An 11,868-nucleotide genomic window follows, 5' to 3' on the forward strand; every position below is an offset into this window, starting at 1 on the left:
TCCCCTCCCCCCCTTTTTCTAAGCCGCTAAGCCGCTTATCAGCTGATCCGATAAGCCGCTAAAAGCCGCTAATAGCACTAATCCGCTAATCCGTCAATGGGCTTGCTTCGCAAGACGAAAAAACTGCTAGACGAAGAGAATCACAGAACGGGTTCTTTTCGTCTTGCGAGGCACCACTGTAATAATAATTTATTTATACCCCGCCCATCTGGCTGGTTTCCCCAGCCACTCTGGGCAGCTTCCAGAAAAATATTAAAATACAATAATAATAAGAAGAAGAGTTTGGATTTGATATCCCACCTTTCACTCCCTTTAAGGAGTCTCAAAGCTGCTAATATTCTCCTTTCCCTTCCTCCCCCACAACAACCCCTCTGTGAGGTGAGTGGGGCTGAGAGACTTCACAGAAGTGTGACTGGCCCAAGGTCACCCAGCAGCTGCATGTGGAGGAGCAGGGAAGCGAACCTGGTTCCCCAGATTACGAGTCTACCGCTCTTAACCACTACACCACACTGGCTCTCTTTAAAGCAAACTTTAAGAACATAAAACAAGGAGCAAAATTTAAGAACATAAGCAGAGCCTGCTGGATCAAGTCCGTAGCCCGCCAAGTTCATAATCCTACTCTCCCAGTAGCCAACCAGATGCCCCAGTGGAAAACCCCTTGTGGTTTCCAGCAACTGGGATTCAGAAGCATCGCTGCCCCCAGTTTTGGAGGCAGAGCCCAGCCCAGCCACCGGGACTGGTAGCCATCAATAACCCTCTCCTTCTGAAGGCATTTGTCTTTTAAAGCCATCACTGCCTCCTGTTTTAGAGAGTTTTGTTCTGATGGTGCTGCATCCTGTGTTCCAAAGGTTGCAATCAGGAGTCAGTCTTGGCACAAATCCTGTCTTTTCTTTGGGACCGGAACTTGAGTGTACAGAGGAGAGTTCAGCTTTGGGTGCCGAGGCTGCATTGGGCATGCATTAAACCCTCAACGTGGTGAGCAAATCACGCTAACCCTGTGTGGCAGATTCCTGCCTTCAGCGGCCTCCCTTTCGTTTTCGGATCATGGGCAATTTTTGTCTCGAGCAACCTGGAATGCGTCCTAGCTCTTTCTCTCAGGCCTCTCAGATGCCATCGGCACCAGCTGCTGCCCACGTTTGTGACCTCCAGTGACCGCTGGGTTCCTTTCACCGCCTGCTTAGGGAATGAACAGAATCCCTCATAAGAGCGTGGCAACAACCTTTGCGGACAATCAAGCCGAACGCTGGAAGTTGAAGGATCAAGAAAAAGAAAGGACTTCTTTAAACCGTGGAACTCCCTCCCACTAGATGCAGCGATGGCCACCAACTGAGATGGCTTTGAAAGACAACGAGACAAATTGATGGAGGAGCATCAGGCTACTGCTGACTACTAGCCAGGAGGGCTCTACTCTGTCTCTGTGGTTGAAGGCAGCAATACTTCTGGATCCCAGTTGCTCTTGTGGTCCTGATCCCTGGTTTCCCATAGGTGTCTGGTCAGCCACTGTGAGAACTGGGCTGGATGAGGCCCCCTTTGGCCTCATGAAAGCATCTAGAGCAGCGGTTCTCAACCTGTGGGTCCCCAGGTGTTGTTGGACTACAACTCCCATCATCCCTGAGCTCTGGCCTTGCTAGCTTAGGGGTGATGGGAGTTGTAGTTCAACAACATCTGGGGACCCACGGGTTGAGAAAGGCTGATCTAGAGATTATGGGGCCTCTGAGCCTATCGCTTACAACAGAGGAAGTCAAGGGAGTTGGGTGAGGGAGGGGCCACTTCACCTCCAGCTGACTGGCTGGTTCTGCCCACAATATTCTAAGCCATTAAATGGACTGGTACCCTATGGATGCAGTCCAAAAATGCTATTCAATTTTATTTTCCTTTTTTTAAATAAAAAAGTGGGGTTGTGCTATGGCAATAACGTTAACTATATTTATCGGCCCCCGTCCCGCACAGCTGTTGCTGTCTGAAGACTCTGCAGGACATGCCATGAAGCTGGAAATGGGAAGAAACAGGACAGATAGAAGAAAGGATTTATTGCAGTGCAGAGTGAAGCTGGACTAGATGGGCCATGGGCCTGATCCAGCAGGCTCTTCTTTTGTCCTTATGTGTTGGCTGGGAATGATGGGAGTTGTAGTTCAAAACAGTCAGAGCATGCCCAGTTGGGAAAGGCTGCTTTGAGATGGTTGAAGAGGTGTGTGGGTGTGTTTGTGCGCGCACACATGCAAAGCAGGGACAGCGAGCCATTGCTTGCTCCAGAACCTGTGGCTCCCCAGCTGGACTACAACTCCCATCATCCCTGGCCATTGGCTGCACCAGCTGCTGGGTGTTTCAGTCCAGCATCTGAAGGACCTAATCCGTGTGAATTTTGCCGCTCCTTCCCTTTCCTCCTGCTCTGGCAAGTAGGACTCGAGCCAATGGATTCAAGTTAAAAGAAAATCCAGCTGAAAATCAGGGAAAACTTTCTGGAACAGACTCCCTCGGGAGGTGGGGGACCCTCCTTCCTTGGAGGTTTCTAAGCAGAGTTTGGATGGACCTCTGTCAGGGATGCTTTAGTTGAGATTCCTGCGTGGCAGCAGGGGGTTGGTCTGGATGACCCTCAGGGTCCCTTCCAACTCTGCAATGCTATGATTCCAGCTAATTTGCAGCCAGCATTGTGGAGCCAGTTCCTCCTTAAGTGGCCCCACAGCCTTCTTCCTTTCATGGGGTCGGGGGCCATGGTTTTAGAAAGGGCCTGCAAGAGCTGGGGAGGGGGAGTGCGAGAGCGAGGAGCCGATCTAGGCCACAAATCCTGGCTTGTTTGGAACAGATGGTGCGGGCCGAGTGCGCTGGCGCCGTGGGCTTCCCCCACCTGCCTTTGCTGCGCAGTCTAATCCTCTCCAGAGCGACACAGAGGCACAGAGAACATGTTTGCGACTGAGATGCCTCCTCCTCAAAGCCCCGTCCTGGCAAGGGCCTCCCAGGGAAGGCGTTTCAAGGTGCCAAGATGACGTTTGCCGAGCGAGGAGGAGACTCCTGGGTGCATGTGAAGCGGCTGGTGGAGGGGAAGAGAACCTGTGGCCCTCGCCATCGAGTTGGGACTCCCAGCTCCCAGAAGCCAGCATGTTCAGGGATGTTGGGAGTCGTAGTTTGACAATAGCTGGTGGGCTGTAGCTTCTGCACACCTGATACAGAGCAACTGTGGCGCATTCTGCCTCTCAGCATGCGTCCCCATTTGTGCAGAACACCCTCTGTTTCATCTGTCTCTGGATAGGTCAGGTGGGGGGAAACCTCAGACCCAGGAGCCAAATCTGGCCCTCCAGACATTGCCATCCGGCCCTCACATCTCTTCTCCTTGCTGACCCACTTCTGTGCCTCTCTTTGAGTGCTTGTGCCTCTGTGGAACGTGTCCTTGTAAACTCTGATGGCGCTTCAATAGGAGTATAGCATCTAGATCAAGGGAAGTAATAGTGCCACTGTATTCTGCTCTGGTCAGACCTCACCTAGAGTACTGTGTCCAGTTCTGGGCACCACAATTCAAGAAGGACACTGACAAACTGGAACGTGTCCAGAGGAGGGCAACCAAAATGGTCAAAGGCCTGGAAACGATGCCTTGTGAGGAACGGCTAAGGGATCTGGGCATGTTTAGCCTGGAGAAGAGGAGGTTAAGGGGTGATATGATAGCCATGTTCAAATATATAAAAGGATGTCACATAGAGGAGGGAGAAAGGTTGTTTTCTGCTGCTCCAGAGAAGCAGACATGGAGCAATGGATCCAAACTACAAGAAAGAAGATTCCACCTAAACATTAGGAAGAACTTCCTGACAGTAAGAGCTGTTTGACAGTGGAATTTGCTGCCCAGGAGTGTGGTGGAGTCTCCTGCTTTGGAGGTCTTTAAGCAGAGGCTTGACAACCATATGTCAGGAGTGCTCTGATGGTGTTTCCTGCTTGGCAGGGGGTTGGACTCGATGGCCCTTGTGGTCTCTTCCAACTCTATGATTCTATGATTCTATGATCCCTGCTTCGATGGAGAGCAGTGTGTGTGTATGTTGAAATCTCTGGCTTCCGGGTGCTTGGGAAATAGCTCAGCCCACGGAGGCTCAGAATCACATCTGTTGCTCTGCCCACTGCTGGGATGTGGCCCCCAGAAGCTGCTCTTCAGTAACTGCGGCCCTCGGGCTGGAAAATGTTCCCTACCCCTGGGGCTAGGGGAGGGTCTGTGCAGGGGGAGGGAGCTGGTGGCTGCAAACCGCCGCAGGACTTGATTTGCAAGCCCAGCCCGTTATGCCCACTCGTGACGCCACTTCAGGCCAGGAGCACTGATTTCCAAGTGGAGGCCTTTTCACCTTCCGATTCAAAGCTTCTCTCGGAGCTGGAATTCATCAGCCTTTTATTAGCATGTTTTAATGGGGGCTGGAGAAGTTTCTCCCTCTCTGTCGGAGGGAAGAGGCACCGCTTGCTTGCCTGTAGGACTGCAAGACCTGTCCTCCCTGACCACTAGGCATGCTGGCTACCAGATCTGTTGAGAGTTCAGGCAGCAGCTGAAGGGCCACATAGGGCCGGCTCCCTCAACCCTGTTCCGCAGCAAATACACAAAAGCCAGTTTTTCGCATTGGCCCAGCCGCAACACGAGAGTTTTTGCCACAGAGCCTATAACCAGCAGGGGGCGCCGTGGCCCAGCCCATCGCTTGGTGGGTGTTTACCTGCCTGATATACCTGTTTCTTTGCAAAACACCTGTTTGCTGCCTTCACTCAAAGTGGCTCACCTTGCTTGGGTCCATTAAACTTCGAGGAGTAGATCTTTATTTAAATATTTTTTAAAACGCACTTTGGTTTGAAAGCAGACATCAAGGCCCAAAGTTACCTTGATGATTCAGAAAAAAAGCATCGCTTAAACATAAATAAATCCACAAATACTGTTTGGTTGAAAGAAAATCACATTTCAAAGGCCTGTCTAAATGGCACAGTTTTTAAAAGGGGATGCCTAAAAAGAGGCTGCGATGATTTCTGCCAAACTTCCAGTGGCAGGGAGTTCCACAGGGCAGGGCCTGCCACACTAAAGGCTTGCGGGGCTGTGTGAGGAATCTCCGGAAGTGCCCCATCAGAGGATCTTAGCGATCAAGGTGGAGAATAAGGGATCAGGAGGTCCTCTTGGTACTTTGGGCCCAGGTTAGAATAATAGAAATGTAGAGTTGCAAGGGACCCTGGGGGGTCATCCAGTCCAGCCCCCAGCAATGCAGGAATCACAGCTGAAGAATCCCTGGCAGGTGGCCACCCAAGCTCTGCTTAAAAACCTCCAGCGAAGGAGAGTTGTTTAGGGCTTTGTGAATGAACGCCAGGATTTCGAACCTGGCCTGGTGGCAACCTGGAAGCAGCCCTTGTGTTTCTAAGGCTGTGTGTTCTTTTAAAAAAGAAATCCGATGCCATTTGCGCTTTAAAAAAAGAAAAAAATCATAATGTGTTGAGAAGGGGAGGGGGTACTGTTAGACTGGTTTTGGGAGGGAGGGAGCCGTTTTCTCCTCACGTTTGTGGCATCTCCCCAAATTACTCCCGGCTGCTGGCAGAAATGGCGGTTGCTCCGGAGACCTTGGCACAGCGATTTTCTAATTGAAAAAATCCAATGTTTTGAGATCGGGATTTTTTTTAAAAAAAACCCAAACCATAAAAAGCCCCTTTCCTCCGGGCTGATTGCTCCGCAGCCAACCAATGAGCTCTTTAAAAATGTTCAGTCCTCGGCTCCCAAGAAAAAGCCTAGGAGAGGATTTCTTTTCTTTTTTTAAAAAAGGCAAGCGCACAAATGCAGCCCGGTCGAAGCATCGAGACCGGCTCTGCCATTGGGTTACGTGAACCGTCTGCCCCAGGCGGCATATTCAGGGTTCCTGTTAGGGTGTTATGGGCCCTTGAACCACAATCTATGTCTCTCTCTTCTGCAAAAGGGTGAAATTGGGATCTGCTGTGTTGGGGGTGGGAACGGCTTGAGGGACCCTCTCCCCAAATGGTGAAAGGTGAGCGTAATAATAATAATAATAATAATAATAATAATAATAATAATAATTCTCCAGCCACTCTGGGCGGCTTCCAATAGAGTGTTAAAAACAATACAGCATTAAATATTAAAAACTTCCCTAAACAGGGCTGCCTTCAGATGTCTTTTAAAGATAAGATAGCTGCTTATTTCCTTCACATCTGGTGGGAGGGCGCCACTACTGAGAAGGCCCTCTGCCTGGTTCCCTGTAACCTCCCTTCTCACAGGGAGGGAACTGCCAGAAGGCCCTCGGAGCTGGACCTCAGTGTCCGGGCAGAATGATGGGGGTGGAGACGCTCCTTAAGGTATACTGGACCGAGGCCGTTTAGGGCTTCCAAGGTCAGCACCAACACTTTGAATTGTGCTCGGAAACGTACTGGGAGCCAATGTAGGTCTTTCAAGACCGGTGTTATGTGGTCTCGGCAGCCGCTCCCAGTCACCAGTCTAGCTGCCGCATTCTGGATTAGTTGTAGTTTCCGGGTCACCTTCAAAGGTAGCCCCACAAAGAGCGCATTGCAGTAGTCCAAGCGGGAGATAACTAGAGAACTCTGGTGGCTCTCACAAGAGGACTGGGGGGCATTTTTTGCCTGAGGGGTGCGTTCCTTCCTGGGCAAACTCCTGAGGGGGCAGGATACCAGGTGCAGCTGGAGTCAAAAGTGGGAGGAGCAGGGGGTTGGGCTAAATGACCCCTAGGTACCCCTTCCAGCTGTACAATTCCAGCTGCACACTTCTCTGGCCTCTGTTCAGGCAAGCAGGAGGCATTATCAGAGCTCACATTCCAGCCAGGGGAGGGTCTGAAACAGGGCCAGGGAGGGGCATGGCTCGGGGAGAGATCCGGGGGCCACATGGAGAAGTCTTGAGGGCCGCATTTGGCCTCAGGACCTAAGGAGAACCCTTTGCTCTACTCTCTCCCTGCTAACGGCTCTGTCCCATCAAGTGTCCCATTTCGCCTTGGAAGAGGGCAAAGGTTTTCCGGGGAGTGGGGGCAGAGAGGGACTCTCTCCTCGCTTCGCTCAGCGCTGCCGAGACGCAGGGTACAATTTTATGCAAATGAGCGGGCTCCTTTGCATTACCATAACTTTCAATAATTAATGAGAACAGCTCGAGGGCTCAGATTCTCTTCTCCTCATCTGCATATTTATTAAGGTCTATAAATGATTCAAGTTCACCCCCAGCCCCCCCCCAGCCCTCGGACACAGATCACTCTCCCTCCCACCTCCGGAAAAAAACCTCCTGGAGATATTTGTGTGTACGACTGACCTATTCATTTTGCTTTGAGGGTGGGATGGAAGAACAGAAACAGACTTTGTGGCCATCAGTTTGGTCCTGTGTGCTAGAGAAAAGGTACACCCCCCCCCAAAAAAAATCCTGCAAGCGCTCTCTCTCTCTCATATTGGAGTCCCCTTAGCTGAGCAACCAACTGCCCCATTTGCCCCTAATTGTTGCTACACATGAAAATTTGGCAGCAGATTAACATCCTGCAAAACCCTTTCCTTTACCCACCTCTGTGAGAAATCACACTAGGCTCCTCTAATGGTTTGGGGACTCTCTTATTTTTTTAAAAAATAAAAATCTTTGGGACTGAACAGGTTTTGCTGCAAAATGTTTCTTTTGAGAACATTCTGCTGGGTGGGGGGGACGAATGAGGTGCTAACGTCACCCATCAAAACACTTGTTTTTTGGGGAGGGTGATTCTCCCCTGTCAACAGTCCCCCCAACCAACCCAAATAGCAACTTCCAGATTCCCCATTAAATTTTGCTTTAGGTGGAATCCAGGGATCCTGTATCTCCTTGGATCCCTTAACTCCTTGAGGTGGCCCAGTGGACTCTCTTCTGGGGCTGATCTGCGCTGGCTGTCCCAAAATAAAGTGAATAAATTGTATTGCACCCCACTCCAATCTCTGAGCGTGTCCAGAGGAGGGCAACCAAAATGGTCCAAGGCCTGGAAACGATGCCTTATGAGGAACGGCTAAGGGAGCTGGGCATGTTTAGCCTGGAGAAGAGGAGGTTAAGGGGTGATATGATAGCCATTTTCAAATATATAAAAGGATGTCACACAGAGGAGGGAGAAAGGTTGTTTTCTGCTGCTCCAGAGAAGTGGACACGGAGCAATGGATCCAAACTACAAGAAAGAAGATTCCACCTAAACATTAGGAAGAACTTCCTGACAGTAAGAGCTGTTCGACAGTGGAATTTGCTGCCAAGGAGTGTGGTGGAGTCTCCTACTTTGGAGGTCTTTAAGCACAGGCTTGACAACCATATGTCTGGAGTTATCTGATGGTGTTTCCTGCTTGGCAGGGGGTTGGACTCGATGGCCCTTGTGGTCTCTTCCAACTCTATGATTCTATGATTCTGAGTGGTGGGAGACCAGGAGGTTCCAGGCACTTAGCCAGGGTTTGCTTTCCTTAGAATGAAGGTCAGCTCAGTCTGCAGAGCATGGCATTCTTAATCTCAGGGTCATGAATCGAGCTCCACATTGGGCGAAAGATTCCTGCACTGCAGGGGGTTGGACTAGATGACCCTCGGGGTCCCTTCCAATTCTACAGTAGTATGATTCTCTGACTGTAGTGCCTTTAGGATATATGGTTTCATTTATGCACATATACAACCTGAGTAGATAGACAGACAGACAGACAGACAGATAGATAGATAGATAGATAGATAGATAGATAGATAGATAATTTATTACGGTCGGAGCCCAGCTTATAAAACACACTTGGGGGTACAGTCCCAGAAGGAAAACAAACAAAACAATGTACAACAATAAATTTAAAATTTATAAATGCGATAAGCGTATAGACACTTAAAACTTTAAGATAAACTACCGCAGGGGGCTGGCCCAGAGTCACCCATGGAACCGAGTTTGGGGATTTTCTTAACAAACTAGTTTGAGTCAGGAGATGGTCTGCGCCTACAGATCTGTACACAGAATCTGGCAACTATCCGGGTCGTCTTCTGATCTTTGCCTAACAGGAAAAGGTCGAATTTTTGCTTTTCCGGGAGGTCAGCGAACCTCACCAGTAGGGGATCAGTGGTCTTACTACGTGCCTCTTCATAAAAGGGACATCAAAATGAACAGGCGCAAAGTCTCTGAGCATATGGGCTGAACATAAGATGGAGGGGCTCACAGCATTCGCACGCCCAGAGATCTTGCTTCTCCTTGATTCAGTTTTTGGATCCAGAACGGAGCAAGCAGGTCTCTGTGTCTCCAGCTTCCAGCTTGCTTGCAGCTTACCGTATTTTTTGCTCTATAAGACTCACTTTTTCCCTCCTAAAAAGTAAGGGGAAATGTGTGTGCATCTTATGGAGTGAATGCAGGCTGCGCAGCTATCCCAGAAGCCAGAACAGCAAGAGGGATTGCTGATTTCACTGCACAGCGATCCCTCTTGCTGTTCTGGCTTCTGAGATTCAGAATATTTTTTTTCTTGTTTTCCTCCTCCAAAAACTAGGTGCGTCTTGTGGTCTGGTGCGTCTTATAGAGCGAAAAATACGGTAGCTCACATACAACTTCCTGGTTACTCTCCTGCCTAGAAGCTAGGCCAGCGCTCATTTTTTGGGGATGTTGATGAGGGCACTTAACTACTGGCCAAAGCCATTAGTTGAAGAAAGGAACTGGTTTGGTGGGTTTCTGTAGCCTCTTCTGGGGGGGGGGGGATGAACGAATTCCTCTGCCCCACAAATAACCCAGAGGTGCATTTTAAATAAAAGGACACATTCTACTCATGTAAAAACACGCTGATTCCCGTCCGCGGGCCAGATTTAGAAGGCGATTGGGCCGCATCTGGCCCCCGGGCCTTAGTTTGCCTACCCCTGGTCTAACCTATGGGTAGGCAAACTAAGGCCTGGGGGCCAGATCTGGTCCAATTGCCTTCTAAATCTGGAAGGAGGGTGTGTGTGTGTGTGTGTGTGTGTGTGTAAGTGTAAGAGAGACAGAGAGTACATGTGAGGGCACACACAGTCATCCTTAGACATTGCACAAACCTGTTTACCTGCCACTGCAGCACACACCGGATTGCGCAGCGGGTGTGCAAGGATGTGCAGCAATTGTGCGGTTTTCCTAAGACTTCTCAGCTCCCCCTGCCCCAGCCGACTCAATTTTGCCAAGGCACTTGAGAGGGGAGAAGCTTCCCCCTCTCTGGCCCGGGGCCATAATGTCTGCGTGCTGGTAATGCGCCTCTATTAAGCTAAGCTATCTGATGATAATAAAATGGCACATTTAACTTTAAAACATTTCGCTTGACTCTGCGAAGTGTGGGGGGTGGGGGGGGGTGGAGAGCGGCTTCTTAGCCCACGAGGCTTCATCTCTTTCCATCTTCTTTCTTTTCTTTTAAATGAATCAGAATGTGAAATGACTTCTCTTTTAAGAGTTTATTGTTCGGCTGTGAGTGGCACTAATGTGGCAGGGACTTTGGGGCTGAGGGACAATCCCTATTCTCAGTCCATCTGTTATAAGGAGAGTTTGGCTGAACATATGAAGCGCCTGCAGGATCAGGCCAAAGTGGGGGGGCTCATCTAGTCCAGCATCCCATATTCACAGTGGCCAACCAGATATCCCCCCCAAAGGAAGCCCGCAAATGGGACCTGGCCTTCTTCGTGAGGAATTGGGTAGAAGCCTGTCTGCATCTTTGACTTGACATCACTGTCCAATCAATGTCCAATTTTCATCTTTTAAAAACCAGGGACTAGTGACTTGGCTGGTTTTCAAAAGATGAAAAATGGACATTCATGCATAGCTGTCAATGTTTCCATTTTTTTAAGGGAAATTCCCTTATTCCAAATAGGATTCCTCGCAAGAAAAGGGAAATGTTGACAGCTATGCAAGACATCACCTTGCCAACAAAGGTCCGTTTAGTTAAAGCCATGGTTTTCCCAGTCGTGATGTATGGAAGTGAGAGCTGGACCATAAAGAAGGCTGATCGCCGAAGAATTGATGCTTTTGAATTATGGTGCTGGAGGAGACTCTGGAGAGTCCCATGGACTGCAAGAAGATCAAACCGATCCATTCTAAAGGAAATCAGCCCTGAGTGCTCACTGGAAGGACAGATCGTGAAGCTGAGGCTCCAAGACTTTGGCCCCCTCATGAGAAGAGAAGACTCCCTGGAAAAGACCCTGATGTTGGGAAAGATGGAGGGCACAAGTAGCAGGGGACGACAGAGGACGAGATGGTGGGACAGTGTTCTCGAAGCGGCCAACATGAGTTTGACCAAACTGCGGGAGGCAGTGGAAGACAGGAGTGCCTGGTGTGCTCTGGTCCAGGGGGTCACGAAGAAGCGGACATGACTAAACGACTCAACAACAACAAGACAAATTCCAAGGCCCAAATCACAAGGAATAGTGCCATGAGAGAAAACCTCCAGGGTCCTTTGTAGTCCTTGTTCTTTGCAGACTGACAGCTGGTGTCAAAACATGCACATCAGTGTTTATGATGCCACAACACAAAGAGGATAGATCTGCTCATGTACAAAATCCCAGACTCTGCCCATGTGGGACAGCCTTGTTGGGTTGTGGGTCTTGGTGACCACCCCAGATATCTTTCCATTTTGTGATACTTCTGCTGTTGTTCATTTCCATCAACCCATTGGTTGAGTATTCATTCTGACTTGTTTGTGGGTAAGTTCAGAGGATGCACCCTGCATTTAAAGCACATTACTTCCCCCCAGGAATCCCAGGAACTGTAGCTTGCCCCTTGTGGAGCTGAAGTTCTTGGCACCCGTTGCAAAGCACAGTTCCCACGACCTCAACTTTTGCTGCGCTACCTGGAATTGCAGCTCCGTGATTGAATCCCACCTAAAAATAGTGTTAGTCTTGAAGTGCCCATATCCATCAACCCCACAGTTATCTTTCTTCCCTAAAGACCGTAGCTGAAGAAT

The sequence above is a fragment of the Podarcis liolepis genome, assembly GCF_965112155.1.
Source record: "Podarcis liolepis genome assembly, chromosome: 16".
Taxonomy (NCBI): domain Eukaryota; kingdom Metazoa; phylum Chordata; class Lepidosauria; order Squamata; family Lacertidae; genus Podarcis; species Podarcis liolepis.